The 12,432-nt window shown below is 42.1% G+C and overlaps 1 long non-coding RNA gene across 1 annotated transcript in view; it reads right to left on the minus strand.

Moving 5' to 3' along the window:
- The window catches only part of LOC109548275 (uncharacterized), a 389,180-nt gene that overhangs the window by 176,627 nt on the left and 200,121 nt on the right, over positions 1 to 12,432 (minus strand). The window contains exon 6 of the long non-coding RNA XR_004522820.2: positions 10,717 to 10,780. This is a non-coding gene — a long non-coding RNA (uncharacterized lncRNA). The remainder of the gene's footprint in view (positions 1 to 10,716; positions 10,781 to 12,432) is intronic.

Consider the following 12,432-nt stretch of genomic DNA (forward strand, 5'->3'; position numbering starts at 1 on the left):
ACTCGATTGCTGTCAAAATGCACTTCTGCCTTATTATCTCAATAGGAGCAGAGAGAGAATGAAAGACAAAAGCAGATGGCCTGATTAAACAGGAGGAAGAGAAAGATTTCCTTAGAAGGTTTGGGTTTTTAGAGACAAGGTAGATGGATATAAAGGAGATCAGGGAACATAACCAACTCCAGCTGCTCATAAAGAGATTAGGAAGAAAAGTGATGAAATCTAACAGAGCCAGCCAGAATGACTCCTCCCCCATCCCCACCTGCAAAGGGATCCCAAGTTTAGGAAACCGTTGAGAGAGGCATGCCCTTACAGCTACAGGAAGAGAGTCCCTAATGAGAGCAATCAGAGAAACCACACGCAGGGGACTGCGGCAGCAGTGGTTACAGAAATCTTAGATTTGAGAAGGGGGGATCCATCTAAAATATTCAGAAGAAATACTGGCTTAGTTTCAAGGTGGAACTGTTATCATAAGTGAAGATGCAGATAATACCTATGACCTGAAAGAAATGCCCAAGAAATCCATGGAATTCACACAAAGAAAAGCACGGTGAAAAATGGGACCTTTTAAAAAGAAGGCAAGCAAGAAAAAGTAGGTCAGCGGCAGACCTCAGGTTACATATTGGTTTAATGGAACTGCACCCCTTAGGTTGGATTATCCCATTCGTGAGATGCAGATGGAAAACCTCTCTGTGAGCAATGGATGCTGGAAAGATCCAGAAATCTTTGATTTCTTAGCTCTCAGTATGAGGTACCCTCAAGAGAAAAATCTAGAAATAGAAAAACAATCCTAAAGTTTCTAAATTTTAATTTGCTTCATGGGAGAGAAATAGACCTTGAATTAGGCTTGGTGACTGGGGCTGTCACTGCTGTAAATTTCTAAACTTGGCAAGAAAGGAACTCCAGTCTCTAATGAAGGCGGTGACTTCCCTTCCACCTGGAAGGGATTTCCCTTCCACCTGCCCACCCCACCCCAAGTATGTTAAACGAGTGCCATAAGTAACCTCTTTATGAAAGTTGTCTCCCAACCAAGTTTAAGTTCATAGGTTCATACTTGAAGTTCACAGATTACGGAAACGTGCCCTGGATAAACTGGATGGCATTCTGAAAAAGGTGCAACCGAGAGTTATCCTGTCTATCCTCTTTCTCACAGCCTTTATTACGATCTTCAGGATGCTAAATATAGAGTGATGGAGATAGAATTTGGCCAGGCAGGGATACCTGTGCTGGAAGATGGACATTTGATTATGTTCCTCTAGAAGATGGTAATTTTCTCTAGAAGAAAGTAACTGATCATTTTAGGTGTCTTATGAATTATTAAACTAAGAGACTTGGGGTTGGATTAATTCACTTCAAAGACACCAAAGGAATCACACATCTTTCACTTGAAGGAACCCCACCTACAAGAACCTCTGAGAATCTTTTTGGCCCAGCCTGAGCCAAACATACCTGAACAGAACTGCTCCAGCCATTGTACCAAAGATGCCCCAGCAAACTTTCAAAGCATATTTTCTCTTATGCTTTCCTACTTTCCAACTCTCCTCCCCATTCTCCTGTTTCTGGCCACTTTCTACTGGCTCCTGGCTCCCCAAGGCTCCCCCAAATGCAGTACCTCCTCCCTGTTTCCCCCCCTTCCTCTTTGCCTCCCTCTGTGACAACAGGCATAGATCTGTACTGTCCAATACGGTAACCACATGTGGCTACCAGACACTTGAAGTGTGGCTCCTCTGAACTGAGATTTGTGATAAGATTAAAATACACGCTGGATTTTGAAGACAGCATGAAAAAATATGTAAAGTATGTCACTAATTATTTTGATTATATATTGAAATATATTTTTGATGTATTGGTTAGATATAATATATTCAAATTAATTTCATCTGTTTCCTCTACCTTTTTCAATGTGGCTACTAGAAATTTTCTTTTTAATTTATTTATTTTTGTCTGCATTGGGTCTTCATTGCTGCACATGGGCTTTCTCTAGTTGCAGCGAGCAGGGGCTACTCTGCGTTGTGGTGCGCGGGCTTCTCATTGCGGTGGCTTCTCTTGTTGCGGAGCACAGTCTCTAGGCGCGCGGGCTTCAGTAGTTGTGGCCCGTGGGCTCAGTAGTTGTGGTTCACGGGCTCTAGAGCTCAGGCTCAGTAGTTGTGGCACACGGGCTTAGTTGCTCTGTGGGATGTGGGATCTTAGTTGCTCTGTGGCATGTGGGATCTTCCCGGACCAGGGCTCGAACCCGTGTCCCCTGCATTGGCAGGGGATTCTTAACCACCGTGCCACCAGGGAAGCCCTAGAAATTTTTTAATTACTTATGTGGCTCACATATTTCTAATACAGGTCTAGTGCTCTGGGCCCTGAGAATCTCACTGCGCCTTGTCTTACTCCTGATCTTCTAAAGTACCCAAACCAATCTAACTTTTCTTCTTCTGGCTAAGCACAGATTTCAGTGTTCTTAGTTGGAGAATTATTTTATAAATGCACCATATGGTGCTAAGATTGACTATGGCCTAGCATAGTCATACGCTGGGGCTCTCACATGTATTTATTGAACACCTACCACGTGTATAGATTGTACTTGAACTAAGCGGGCATACTAAGGAAGCATCAACAGCTTCAATCAACAGCCATCCAACAGCTAACAGTCTAGTTGGGTATCACCGTTTGATGACACTAACCTGAAATATGACATATCTTCCCCTAAAGGAATGAATCAAATAGGAATTCTAACGCACCGTGGTAGAATAATGGAAACTACTTGTATTATGGTTATAGAGGAAGTTTCATGGAGCCATTCAGTTCATACCACATATGTCTGCATACTTCCAGCCCACTGCATTGTCAAGCAGTTGGAGAATTTTTTTCTTTTTGTCCCTGACAAGAATTACAGACTCTGTGTTTCTCTGGTGTAAACAGCATCCTGAAGAAAGGTAAGTGACTTGAGCCAAGTCAGAAAAATAAAAACAAAGTGTCAAAATACTTTCTACTTTGTCTCTTCTGTTTGAAGACAGAGGAGTCTGGGGGCTGTGCCTTGACTGGTCTACCCTGCAACCTCTTCTCCATTCCTACTCACAGAAAAATCAGACCACAGCCAATTAAATAGGAGCCCCACTCAGAGAGGAAATGATTCTTGCTTCTCTTTTTTCGTTTCATGGAGGAAGCCAATCATGTCAGTTCAAGAGGCCAAGGATAATTTCATTTATAAATCATACATTTTGACTACATGAATTTTAACACAAATTAGGGGTGGGATTTAGTTTCAATTCTCTTTCCTTTGAATTTGATTATTTTAAAAGAGGAATGTTTTCCTTGAAGCAGTTAGTATTTGCAGGCCAAACATTTGCTGCTCACAGCTGTCTACAGGGTTGCCTTTGGATATAAATGTTCCTAATAGATCACAGTTTGGGGCTGAAAATGTCCATGTTTATTCCAAAATGTTTATTTTCTTTCTCATTCTACAAACACTATAGTCAATTTCTTTTCCAACCCTTTTTTATCTCAAACAAAACAAGTTTTATCATTTGAAAGTATATCTTATGCCATAAAGCCAGGTCAATATTAAGAGAAGAGTGTAATCACATAGATCAGTATCAGACACAAAACGCAGGATTTAGAGTGGAAAAAGATGAGCTCTTATCAACCACAGTAATTAATTGCAAAGAACAGAGAAAGCAGAGCCCACGCTTCAGCGTGGAGATCTTATTTAGTGGGATCTGTGCACTGGGACGGGGTTCCCTCCATCCAGGAGCAGAAAGAACTCTACTCTCTCCACCTTTAGGTGCCATAGTTAAGTTTGAGCCCCAGGTTCCGATGATAATCAATCATTGATTTACTTTCCATGTCATGCCAGATGTTCCCAGCCCTGAACACACCCCCGCTTTCTCATGTCTCCTTGTGTTTATGGTCTACACTCTGCTCTCTGCCCAGTATGCTTCTCCTCACACCACTTCCATCCTCCCCCATTTCCTCACTCAGACATGCCTGCCACCCCACATGTCCTCCCATCTCCCAACTCAAGCAGAACCTCCTCTGAGGAGCCTTCTCTGATGCACCTTCCAACCACCCACACCCTGGCCCCCAGGCAGAGGGAAGTGCCCCATCATCAGATCCCACTGTAGAACTTCTCACTGGTTTGGTTATTATTTGCCTCTAGGTCTGTCTCCTCTCTGGTAAACTCGTGAGGTGAGGAACTGGATCTCGTCTAACGTGTTATCAGTAGGGCCTAGCGCAGCACCTGGAACCAGCCCTGCTCAGCCAATATTTTTTGAATGAATGAAGTCAACATTTAATTCATTCTTTCTTATGTGCTCAGGACTGTGATAATACCAAGGGCAATTCAAGAAAGCAGTTAGACAAAATCTGTCCCCTATGGAGTCCAGAATCACAAGAAGTTGTACCTAGCCAGCATCATGACGGAGCAGGTGATGATTAAGTTCTAGAGTGGGAGAGATATTGCTGCAGGGTTGAGAGCAGGAAACCCACAGTGGCTGAGAATAACAGCCAAAGCACAATGTGAATATTCATTCATTCATTCAGTAAATATTTATTGTGGGCCAGATGCTGATTTAGGGTTGTGGATACATCAGAGAATGAAACAGACAGAATTCCCTGCCCTCATGGAGCTTACTTTCTATTAAGGGGAGACAGACCAACAAGTTCAAACAACCCCCAAGAAGACACATGCTAGCCCAATAAGGGGAACAGAGACACTGGTTTTGTTAATCTGCTTCTTTCTGCTACTTGTACTGTATGAGCTAGCCGGCCTGTTCAGCTAACATTAAAAAATGGAAGACCTGGGACTTCCCTGGTGGCACAGTGGTTAAGACACCGCGCTCCCAATGCAGGGGGCCTGGGTTCCATCCCTGGTCAGGGAACTAGATCCCACATGCATGCCGCAACTAAGAGTTCATATGCCACAATTAAGGAGCCCGTGAGCTGCAACTAAGGAGCCCACCTGTCGCAACTAAGACCTGGCACAACCAAATAAATAAATAATTTTTTTTTAATGGAAGACCCATTTGCAACTGCCATTGTGCTCACACTATTTGGAATTATCCTTGCATCATTCACACTCCCAAACAGCTACTTCCCACTCCAACTCTCTTTCCCTTCTCCAGTGAGTTGCCCAGGTCAATTCACAGGCAGTAATGGGGTTTGGGCTACACAATGGTCACTGGTCTTCATTTGCAGTTTCTAGGGTCTGAAGCATTGAGGAATCAAGTAAGAAGAGGATGTGGTATGCTGCTTGTGGCAGGCTTCTGTCTTCTTACTTCTTTTGACATATTTTTGAGCACCCTAGTGATCGCCGCTGAGCACGCCAAGGTAAATAAATAAAACCACCCATTCATTCAACAGGTATTTAATGAGCACCTACTAGAGTCCAGGCAATAAGTCTATCACTGGAGATTCAATGTTGAGCAAAAGAGATGAGGACCCTGCCCCAATGGTATTTGCAGCGTAGTCAGAGGGACAGGCATAAACAAGAAAATAAGTCCATTCATCACACAAATGACAGCTCACTGGCCCTTGAGCAGTGGTGCAATGAAAGCAGTCTTCCCTGTGCTTTCATTTTACCATTTTCTCCTTTTTTCTCTTTCTCTGGTTTATGTCTCTTTGCCTTCTTTGTCCCACTCTTTCTTACTTTTTCCCCTTCTTTGTTTCTAAAGCTTGAGTGTCTCTAGAAACAGCCTTCCCATCCCATTCTACACATTGTACATCCACTCACAAGGTTTCAACAGCACCTCTCTGCTGAGGACCCTCAGATCTCTCCAGGTGAGGTCTCTCCTGGGAGCACTTGGCTTCAGGCCTACATATGAAACTGCTCACTAGAAATCCCCACTTGTTTGTCTTCAAAATTCGTAATGTAATACAGTCAAGTTGAATTTATTATCCCCATGCTACCGCCAACCCATAACAGGCTTACCAGCTATTTCCCACAGTCTCAGAACCAAATTGTTAATTTCCTATCTCAGTGGCAAGAACACTTTCCCCCTAGACACTCACCAGAAAGCCAAGGGTTGGCCTTTTCACCTCCCTCTGTCTTCCCACCACATTCGATCAGGTTTCAAGTCCTATGGAGTCTGCTTCCCTGACATCTCCTAAACCTACCCCTCCTCTGCATCCCCTTCACCACCACCCCTTCCAGGTCTTGTAGGGATTATCCTACATGCTCTCCATTTCATCCCAAACACCCTGACCTGCCTTTCTGTGGCCACCAGAGTCATCTCTGTACAATGCAAATCTAAGCAAATCTTCAGTGGTCCCCAGGTTATTTTAGGATACATTTATAAGCTTCTTCTCATGGCACATAAGGTTTTGCATTTCTCTCCAGCCCCATCTCTTGCTATAGCCATGCTTAAGCACTTTGGGTTCCAGACAGAGCGCGCTACTCTCTGTCCCCGAAAGAGTGCCTTTTATACCTCTATCTGCCAGGAACATCCTTCACCCACTTCTTTGTCTGATTAAGTCTTACACACTCTTCAAGACTCAGCTCAGAACTTCCTTCAGGAAGATTTTTGCATCAGCTTGTACGTTTTCAGCTTCAACTAACAATATATCAAACTAGATATTTATTATAGCATAATTGAGAGGTTATTATTCCCCTGCAATTTCAGAGCTAGTTAATTTAGCAGCTGAGCTCTAGGCTGCCTTTTCTTTGTCTTGGCTTTCCCCATATGATCTCAAAATGTATACCTTGCCTCCAAACATCAAATCCACACAAAACCACACCCAAAGACAGAAAAAAATAAGAGCTTCCCCTTGGACATCTCTCTTTTTTATCAGAGAAGAAAATCTTTCCCAGCAGGCTTCTCTTCTGGTCCCATTGAGTAGGTCCAGGTCACTAGCTCACCCTAAACCAATCATTGGCAAAGGGAGAAGGATTACTACGGTTTATCTGTGACTGGTGGAGAAGCCCCTCTACTCTGAGTGCCTTCTGCCTCATACAGAACAAAGTTCAGGTTCTATTGACGAGAATGAAGGAAGGAAATGGTGGTGAATGAATGAAGGAAATGGTGGTTAGGTAGGTTACTGACAGTTTTGGCCATGCCTCCTCTCCTAGAGTTCTTTGCTCACCACTCCCTCACCAGAATGAATTAGGTTCTTGTCAAGTCCTCTGTCACTGTCCTTTCCAAACTGTTTTGCAGTGTTGACTTAGTTATCTGTCTCCTTCTACTGACCTCCATACAGTTTATTCATATTTGATTCCTCAACACCCAGCAAAGACCTAGCGCAGTGCTCAATAAAAATTAATGTTTGAATGATGGAGTGATTTAATTAATTAATTAGTAACATGTCCAGGACAATTTCCACATGGTTTCATTAATCCTAATAATTTGACCCATCTATATAGTGATAGAAAAAAAACAAACAAACAGACTGACATATGACCATACAGTTTGTGCTGTCTGCTCCATGCAAGTTCTATTGTTTTATTGCTTTTGTAGCTCAACCCTATGGTTGGTTACTTTCTGCTCCCTCTGCAGCAGCAACCAAATGACCACTTTCTTCATTAAATAGAGTCAATGTCTCGTGGCCCCCAAAAGGACCATGCTGGGGCTGAGCCATTTTTTTCTATTACTCTGTTAGTGTCTGCCAAGCCAGCAGGAATCAACACCATCTGTCAGCTTACCATCTTTGGGGTGGAACTTCAAAGGCAGGGTTTCTTTTTCTGGGTCAAGTTGACCTGTAACTTTCATCTTCTTTATACTAACCCTCCATCTGTAGAACTGCATCATCTCTGCAAAGTGGCCAACAGCATCTCATCCAGTGCCTTAGCAAATATTTACTGAGGGAGCTAGTGAATGAATCATTTAACTGACTTATATATAATCTTCAAAAACAGCCATAGCAGACAACAGTTCTTATTTAAAAGGTATGTGCCACAGTAGAAACTTTTAAAAATAACCAAAGCAGCACCTTTTATCAATGTTGGCATTCTGTTCGCAAACTAATTACCACCTTATGTAACTGACCTTATTAAGGGATGTTGACACCTTCTTAAGTTATCTTTGGAAACCAAAATCAAACCCAAATACAATTATGATCTTGCCAGGTTCAAACACTGCCGTTTTGATGTGGCCAGAATTCCCTATTGAGTTCAGAAATCCAACTCAAATCCTTAAGTTGGAAGAAGGAGGGATGTGAATCAAATCAATAAATGAATAATGAATAAAATGGCCATTAATTAACTTAGGCATGAAAATAAAAATAGAAGTGTCAACTGAAGCCTGCCCTGGTAATCTTCTAACGTAGGATAAACATTAGTTGGTTGGTGGAAAATTTGTTTTTGGCATTTGTATGGAAGATGGCTCCTTAGCAAACCAAAGAACTACAGAGCGATGTCATGTCAATATGCCACGTGACGGTAAGCATTTTCCCCGTGGCGGGAATCACAGCCAGCGTACTGGGGGATCCCCTCAGCACAGTCGAAAAATCAAATAGAATGCTCTGTTAGAAGTTAGGGTCCATGAAAACAGAGTCATGGACTCATGCCCCAGGCTGCCCAGGCAGGAGTATATCTTGACACAGGTCCCGTGAATGGGACTTGCCAGAGTTTCGGTGAGACCCGGACGTCAGTCCAGCCACTAGGTGTGGTACCTCCCGCTGGGACAGGGACAGCATCCTCATGAGGACGTGTGCTGGCACAGCCTCAACAATTCAGTGGCTGGAAATGGGGCTTATTTGGCACAAGATGTAAACCAACCTATGAAACAAAGGAACAACTACCAGCAAACATTGCCTATCGCAACAAACCAAAGGCTAATCTTAGCTCACCAAGGTCATAAACTCCTAGAGGGCGGAAACAGCTAGACGGTGGCAAAGAGCATTCACAAATAATATTAAGGTTGGGCTGACTCTGAAATACATGTTCAGAAAATTGTCGTGTGAGATGCAAGCTATTATACGTAGAATGGATTAACAACAAGGTCCTACTGTATAGCACAGGGAACGATTTTCAATATCCTGTGATAAACCATAATGGAAAAGCCTGTGAAAAAGAATGTGTGTATATATATATATATATACATATATATATGTATAACTGAATCACTTTGCTGTACAGCAGAAATTAATACAACACTGTAAATCAACTATACTTCAATAAAATAAATTTTAAAAAAGAGAAAATTGTCCCACAAAGATGAGCTTTAGAACTTGTTTAATCCAAACTCCTCACTTAAGAAATCGAGTTTTAAAGAGGGGAAATGACTTGCCTGATCTCACACGGCTTTCTCTGGGAGTGTTAGAACTGGACTCCTGGACCCGTAACTCCAACTGAGGGCTCTTCCCACTTTAACTCTGCACCCTAAAGCTCCTACCACAGTGCCCTGCGTGCAGTTGGCTTTCAACCAAACTTGATGAATAAACCATGTCAATCATGATTGTGTGTTAGCAGGGGCAGATCCTGGTTATATGGGGCTTAACACATAGAGTTTGGAGGAAGGGACTTCTTTAAGAAAAATCATACAAAATGAGGAATATAAAATGTGGTACAAAGGTGACTATTTCTTCAGATTGAGAGAAGAAAGTTTAACAAATTACAAACATAACAAAGTTAACAACACAAGTGTTACAAAATCCATAAATGTAAGATAATATTCTTATGAATGAACTGCCTGGCACGTCTCTGTAATACTCTCTTGCCCAATAGTTTCTGGCGCAATACTCTCTGGTTAACTCTTCATATAATAACAACTGTGTAATCTTCTCCACAGAGAGAATAGAAAATTTACTCTTTCTTCTAACAGAAAAAAAAATTTATTTATTGTTAACAGTTTAGAAGAGTTACTTTGAGCTTCACGAGTTCTTACTGGCGATTTGACATTAATTTTTAAGGTTTTCAAACCTGGGAAAACTCTAATCTAGTTGCTTTCATAAGAGCTGCAGGATTTCAGGACATTTCTTGGCTAATCTTAAATACTTTTAGAATTCATGACACATTCATCAGAGAAAATGCACTTTAAAATGGCTGCTAATCCCACTACTGGGCACATACCCTGAGGAAACCATAATTCAAAAAGAGTTATGTACCAAAATGTTCATTGCAGCTCTATTTACAATAGCCCGGAGATGGAAACAACCTAAGTGTCCATCATCGGATGAATGGATAAAGAAGATGTGGCACATATATACAATGGAATATTACTCAGCCATAAAAAGAAACGAAATTGAGCTATTTGTAATGAGGTGGATAGACCTAGAGTCTGTCATACAGAGTGAAGTAAGTCAGAAAGAGAGAGACAAATACCATATGCTAACACATATATATGGAATTTAAGGGGAAAAAAATGTCATGAAGAACCTAGGGGTAAAACAGGAATAAAGACACAGACTTACTAGAGAATGGACTTGAGGATATGGGGAGGGGGAAGGGTAAGCTGTGACAAAGCGAGAGAGAGGCATGGACATGTATACACTACCAAACGTAAGGTAGATAGCTAGTGGGAAGCAGCCGCATAGCACAGGGAGATCAGCTCAGTGGTTTGTGACCGCCTGGAGAGGTGGGATAGGGAGGGTGGGAGGGAGGGAGATGCAAGCGGGAAGAGATACGGGAACATATGTATATATATAACTGATTCATTTTGTTGTGAAGCAGAAACTAACACACCATTGTAAAGCAGTTATACTCCAATTAAAAAAAAAAAAAGAAATAGCTTCATCTTGCTAAAACGTTTAGGATTTGACAATTTGAGAGAAAAAATAGGAAATCCTGAAAGTACTTACTCTCTCCTTGTTTAATGGACAGCACATGGGCTCCTGACTGAGCGATGCTTCCTCTTGCTTTGATCTGAAGGCAGAGGGAAATACATGTATTATCATTTTAAAGGGTACTTATTAAACTTACTTAAACATATGTATAATACACAAATAAATAACTCACTACTTCCAAAAAAAATGGCTGCTATATTTCAATGAGCTACATAATTGTACAATAAATTAGTCGTATGCTACACAATGATTCAAAGATGAATATGTGTAGTTTTGTTCAAGGGGTACACTTGTTTCTTCAGCCTGTTTCTTGCATGCTGTTTCGTCTGGAATCGCCAGACTTCCTCAGAACAATTTATATTAGATTCACAAAAACATGATCTGACATGCATGCAGAAAACACAACTTTGCATTCAGAATGGACTCAACATTTACAGCATTGCTACAGGATTGGGTCCCACAAACATAAGAATTCAGATGAAATTCTACTTTATGAGACTCCCATTACAATATTTAAAAATGTAAGGAGTGGGCTTCCCTGGTGGCTCAGTGGTTGAGAATCTGCCTGCTAATTCAGGGGACACGGGTTCGAGCCCTGGTCTGGGAGGATCCCACATGCCACGGAGCAACTAGGCCCATGAGCCACAACTACTGCGCCTGCGCGTCTGGAGCCTGTGCTCCGCAACGAGAGGCCGCGATAGTGAGAGGCCTGCACACCGCGATGAAGAGTGGCCCCCGCTTGCCACAACTAGAGAAAGCCCTCGCACAGAAACGAAGACCCAACACAGCAAAAATAAATTAATTAATTAATAAACTCCTACCCCCAACATCTTCAAAAAAAAAGGAAAACCACAGCTTTAAAAAAAAAAAAATGTAAGGAGTGTTTATTGGTGTACACCCTACATTATCGAAGTATAGCTCTGACAGAAGAGAACTTCCTTTTTGACAAAGAGTTGATGGGCAGCGAAGTCTCCAATTACAATTTTACACATCTGGTGATTCAAAGACTTCTTCACAGACTAGCGTCTGGATACACTTCAAACCTTGTTTCTTTTCACCTTCCTCCTAGTGTCAAGACTGGGCATTGAAGGACACACGTGTGTCATGGGGCAGCCTCTGGCACAGTGAGCGGGGTGGGGGGGAGAATTTCAGAAAGTCATCTACACTAGGAGATCTAGCAATAACTTCACTATACATGCAAGTGACTGAAGACCACAGAATTATATGCCACTAAACCAAACTAAGTGTATCTCCAAGTTTACATCCTCTTAGCAACATCCCTAAAAGTTCAGGCCATGATAAAGTCACCTGACCCAAGGCAAAGTCGGAGAGGAAAAAGATAGTACTCTTAATTGATTGTGGTGAAAATACCATTTTGAAATTTTTACAAAAACTTATAATTATGTGAACACAAATCTGGAGACCCTCCTGTGCCCTTGGAATGGGCCTTATAAGTGAAGGCCCTTGAAGTGGAAGCTTTATGGCCTCTTCCGTCTTCTGGTGGTTCCTAGGAACACTTTGCATGCTTCAGTCTCTGCCTGCAACGTTGTGTGTGTCTGTGTGTGTGTCTCTGTGTCCTTTCTCCTCTTCTCATAAAGACACCAGTCATATTGGCTGAGGAGCCCACCCTAATCCAACGTGACATCATCTTAACTAATTACATCTGCAACATCCTTACTTCCAAATCAGGTCCCGTTCTGAGGGACTGGGAATTAGGACTTCGACGTATCT

The sequence above is a fragment of the Tursiops truncatus genome, chromosome 17 (genome assembly GCF_011762595.2).
Source record: "Tursiops truncatus isolate mTurTru1 chromosome 17, mTurTru1.mat.Y, whole genome shotgun sequence".
Taxonomy (NCBI): Eukaryota; Metazoa; Chordata; class Mammalia; order Artiodactyla; family Delphinidae; genus Tursiops; species Tursiops truncatus.